At 37.3% G+C, this 5,742-nt stretch overlaps 1 long non-coding RNA gene across 1 annotated transcript; it reads left to right on the forward strand.

Annotated features, from left to right (window-relative positions):
* The first annotated feature begins 1,563 nt into the window (after positions 1-1,563).
* LOC110767399 (uncharacterized) lies at positions 1,564-4,374 on the forward strand. Its single transcript, XR_015835702.1, has 3 exons — positions 1,564-1,895; positions 2,220-3,179; positions 4,115-4,374. It is a non-coding gene; the product is annotated as an uncharacterized LOC110767399 (long non-coding RNA).
* Positions 4,375-5,742: the final 1,368 nt, after the last annotated feature.

A 5,742-nucleotide genomic window follows, 5' to 3' on the forward strand; every position in this document is an offset into this window, starting at 1 on the left:
ACCACTCAAATTTGGAACGAACTGCCTTTGAACTTGAATTGTTAAATTTCTTACACCTATTGATTTCGGATCGGGCCCAAAACTGGGGCAACATCATAATATGGTGGGAGGAGTCATTTGCTTAAGTTTGAGCGAAATCCAATATCTAGAACTACCCAAAGCAGCAACCACTCCAATTAGGAACGTACTGCCTTTGAACATAAATTGTCCAATTTCTTACACCTATTAATTTCGGATCGAGCCCAAAACTTGGGCAACATCATAATATGGTGGGAGGAGTCATTTGGTTAAGCTTGAGTGAACTCCGATCTCTAGAACTAACCAAAACACCAACCACTCCAATTAGGGACGAACTGCCTTTGAACTTGAATTGTCCAATTTCTTACACCTATTGATTTCGGATCGAGCCCAAAACTTGGGCAACATCATAATATGGTGGGAGGAGTCCTTTGGTTAAGTTTGAGTGAAATCCGATCTCTAGAACTATGGAATACACCAACCACTCTGATTAGGAACGAATTGCCTTTGAACATAAATTGTCCAATTTCTTACACCTATTGATATCGGATCGAGCCCAAAACTTGGGAAACATAATAATATGGTGGGAGGAGTCATTTGGTTAAGTTTGAGTGAAATCCGATCTCTTGAACTACCCAAAACACCAACCACTCCAATTAGGAACGAACTGCCTTTGAACTTGAATTGTCCAATTTCCTACACCTATTGATTTCGGATCGAGCCCAATACTGGGGCAACATCATAATATGGCGGGAGGAGTCGTTTGCTTAAGTTTGAGCGAAATCCCATCTCTAGAACTACCCAAAACACCAACCACTCCAATTAGGAACGAACTGCCATTGAACATAAATTGTCCAATTTCTTACACCTATTGATTTCGGATCGAGCCCAAAACTTGGGCAACATCACAATATGGTGGGAGGAGTCATTTGGTTAAGCTTGAGTGAACTCCGATCTCTAGAACTAACCAAAACACCAACCACTCCAATTAGGAACGAACTGCCTTTGAACTTGAATTGTCCAATTTCTTACACCTATTGATTTCGGATCGAGCCCAAAACTTGGGCAATATCACAATATGGTGGGAGGAGTCGTTTTGTTAAGTTTGAGTGAAATCCGATCTTTAGAACTACCCAAAACACCAACCACTCCAATTTGGAACGAACTGCCTTTGAACTTGAATTGTCCAATTTCTTACAGCTATTGATTTCGGATCGAGCCCAAAACTTGGGCAACCATATAATATGGTGGGAGCACTATGCCAAATTTTACTTTCCGCAACACTAGATAGGCATCGGTGAAACCAAATACCGATGCTGTTAGTATATTAGGCATTGGTTTTATAAAGAATGGGACTAAAAGTACGTAAAGGCATCAGCACAAATTTTGGTTTTTCTTACCGATGCCATTGATTATATTTAGCATCGATAATTTAAATATACGGATGCGTAAAATTGTTGGGTGAAAAATAAATTTAAGCGCCAATTGAGCTCCGATGCCAAAAGCCTATAGTTGACCGCTACAGTGTTTTTTCCCCTAAAAAAATTTCAGTCCCTTTGTGAAAATTTCAGATTCCCCCTTCTCACGAAAAATTTCCCTCTTCTCTCTCTCTCAGTACCCACAGACGACAGTGACTGAGAGCTCCCATCTTCTCACCTTCAAACTCCCTATCTTCTCTCTCGCGATACCCCCATTCACCCTAAACCCTCTCTCACTATACCCAATCACCGACACTCTCTCATCACTCTCTCATCCAGTCACAGATAGTCACTCTGCCTGCCTCCTCTTCGTTTTGAGATCTGTGCTCTTCGGTCGTCTCCTTCCTTCCTCTCGACGCTTCTTCTTCAGCTAGGGTTCGTAACTCCGATCCTTTACCGGTACGTGCTTGCTTTTGTGTTTTAATTGCTCTATCTGTTTTAGGGCTCTGAGATTGCTCATGTTCTCTGTGTTGTGAATTACTTTCTATTTTCGAAATTTTAGTGAAGTTAAAGTCATAGTTTGGCAGATCTATACACGGCATTTTTTGATTTGGGTAATTTGTTATACATATAATTTTAAAGTTTAGGGTTTGATTATTCTTCATCTAAGTTCTATTATTTTTCATAGATGTTGCATGTTGCAATTTGAAGCTTATTTTTCAGTTTATTAAGGGTTGGGGTTTTTTGACATATTGTTTACTGAAAATGGGTGCCTTCTTTCAGAGACTGGGTAAGGGCACCGCAATAACCTTCAACAACTCATTTGGAGGTCAGTTGAAGTCCAAATTTTGCATTCCCTTTGGAGCTCACGCAGCTGCCTTTGGTGGAGTCTCTTATCTCTGCCTGTACTGAATCTTGATAACTACAGATAAGACAAAACATCTTCCTTTTCAATTTATGCTTTTGTTTGGGCATATTTGGGTTTCTTTCTTTCTTTTTTTTTTTCTTTTTTTTTGTGAAGTACTCTAAATGCTAGCTATAGGATAAACTGGATATGCATCATTAAAACACTCATTTAGTTAGGGTTAAATTTATATATTGTTTGGGCATATTTGTTTTTTATTTGCAATATTAAAGCAACTTGAGATGCTCTCATATAATAGGCAGCTTCCCTCATTATTTGAAATGTGAACTCAAGTTGTTTATAATATTTTTTGTGTTTATGAAATGGATTGGTTAAAGGGATATGGATAAATCTTGGATGCATGAAGATAGAAGAAGCAAAGAGTATGAAGATGGGGTTGAAGAATTTCTAAGGATAGCATTAGCAAATGCTATTGATCATAGGCGCATTCATTGTCCATGCCAGAGATGTGGGAATAGAAGAAAGTTTACTATTAGAGTAATAAGGGGGACAACGAGAGGGAGTGTGTCTCGAAGGTAATGTTGGAACAACGAGATTCTTTGATAATGGAGACAAGAAAGATGATGGAAGAACAACAAAAAAGGCATGAAGCTGCACAACAAGCTCTTCAAAACCAAATTGAGATGCTAAAGGTGGTGATTAACACTCAAGTTCCTAATAACACATCTCTCCAATCCCCAAATATGCATCAATCTCCCATCTTATCCGAGAAAGCATCAACAAACATAGAGAGAAAACTTGAGGAGGGTGAAAAAGAAATTTGTGGTGAAGAAGGTTGTGAGGATGTGGTGGAGCAAACTGAAAGTGAGTTTATGAAGGTAATTCTGATTTTTCATTTACTTTGATATACTTGCTCTAAATATGTACACACAAAATTACTGATTAGAATACGATTTATATGAATTTCATGGCCATAATATCTGAACTTTTTTACAAATTCACTGGAAATAAAGGTTGTTAGTTTTGTGCAGATTGGTGTAATAATTCATCATTGCTCTCCTTTTTCATTTATTTGTTTGTTCGTGATCTTAATGTTATGAATTGCTTGTTGACGCTAATTGTTTGACTAATTATAAATTTTTTCCCTGTCTAATGTTAGAAAGCATGTGCATGCAGAGAATTACTTAGCACTTTAAAAGCTGAATTCCCATTTGCCCAAGATATTGTTATTAAGTAGGAAAAAGGTTTATATTCTTCATTCTCATTTACCCAATAAGGCAATGACATTAGATTCTACAATTAAATAGACCACCCACAATCTCTTTCTTTGACTCCATCTTGTACTTAATTGATATAAATGCTTGCTGAAATTGATATGTTTAGCTTGTATTATATTTGTGACTTGTCTTTTATATGCATATTAGGGGAAAGAATGCAAAATGGCTTTCGGCGAAAAGGCAAACCTTGTTGCAAGTGGCACAATAGTTGAGATTAATGTGCCAAACCAGCTGGTTCATAATGTTCCTTTGGGAGAGGGGAACATAAGAGTAGCTGTGCTTGTCCAACCCTCTACCCCATCACATGATCATTTAATTGCTAGTTTAAACATGAAGTAGGATCCAATTAATGACTTCTTGTTATCTAATTAGATTGATTGACAAATTAGATTTTCTTGTTCACCAATATGATTTCGTAAATTTGCATATTGGTTCATTTGAAGTGACAACATATCTTATGCAAATTTAGTACCTTGCACTTTTTAAGCTTATGTTCATATTTTGTGTTTACATTCTATGTGTTTTTTTTTTTCTAGTATAGAGCTAGAAGGAAGGACACGTACACCCAAATGGAATTGGATGAGGTGCGAGAAGAATTGGCAAGTCATGTCCTAGAATGGCTTTTTGATTAAGCTAAACATTCCTTCATTTTACATGTCTTTCTAGCTAGTATTTTGCTTATGCATAGACAAGTATGGATAATTTGTGGTGTAGGGCTGGTAAATTTGTGATTTGGATGTGACAAGTATGGATCATTCAAGTATTTTGCTTATATATATATAGACAATTATGGATATATTTAAATTACTGTTGATATAATGTTTTTTTTTATGAGCAATGGCAACACAACATGATTTGGAAATGAGGCCTTTCTTAAATACTATTACAGTAACTAAGTAAAGTGTGATGTGAAACAAGCAAAATACCTACCCTTTCCTTACAGAAACGATGCCTATTGTTTATAACAACTTCAGTTTTCCAAAAATAACTGAAGTTGAAAGATAAAAACAACAACCAGACATCTATTATCACTGATGCTTAAAACGAGAAGTAGCATCAGAATTTATGTAACCACCAGCACTATTGGAGGCTTTTCACGTCCGCAAAATTAAAAAAAGCGATGATGTTTAACATAATTCACAACACCATTATTTATTTCTACGATGTTGTAATTGATAATATGCATCAGCATAGTAGATATCACTGATGCTGTTAGACCTCTTTAGCATCATCCCTTTTAAAACTACTGATGATGTTAGACCTCTTTAGCCTCCTCCCTTTTGAAAGTACTGATGCTGTTTCGAGTTTAGGCATCAGAAGTCAACCTTTTTTTGGCACCCGGAAATCATTTAGGCATCGGAGTTTCCTTCATATCCGATGTAGTAAGTGATAAACAGCCACGGAGAATATCCGTTGCCTATAACATAGGGATAGGCAACAGTCACCAATACCACGGTATTTATGTGTAATAGGCAACGGATTTTATCCGTTGCTAAAGCCCTTTTTTGGCATAGTGGAGGAGTCATTTGGTTAGTTTTGAGTGAAATCCGATCTCTGCAACTATGGAATACACCAACCGCTCCGATTAGGAACGAACTGCCTTTGAACATAAATTGTCCAATTTCTTACACCTATTGATTTCGGATCAAGCTCAAAACTTGGGCCACATCATAATATGCTGGGAGGAGTCATTTGGTGAAGTTGGAGTGAAATTCGATCTCTAGAACTAACCAAAACACCAACCACTCCAATTAGGAACGAACTGTCTTTGAACATGAATTATCCAATTTCTTACACCTATTGATTTCGGATCGAGCCCAAAACTTGGGCGACATCATAATATAGTGGGAGGAGTCATTTGGTTAAGTTTGAGTGAAATCCGATCCCTAGAACTGCCCAATACACCAACCACTCCAATTAGGAATGAACTGCCTTTGAACATGAATTGTCCAATTTCTTACACCTATTGATTTCGGATCAAGCCCAAAACTTGGGCAACATCATAATATGGTGGGAGGAGTCATTAGGTTAATTTTGAGTGAAATCCGATCTCTAGAACTACCCAAAAACACCAACCACTCCAAGCAGGAACGAACTGCCTTTGAACTTAAAGTGTCGAATTTCTTACACCTATTGATTTCGGATCGAGCCCAAAACTTCGGCA

The sequence above is a fragment of the Prunus avium genome, chromosome 5 (genome assembly GCF_965620075.1).
Source record: "Prunus avium chromosome 5, drPruAviu1.hap1.1, whole genome shotgun sequence".
Taxonomy (NCBI): domain Eukaryota; kingdom Viridiplantae; phylum Streptophyta; class Magnoliopsida; order Rosales; family Rosaceae; genus Prunus; species Prunus avium.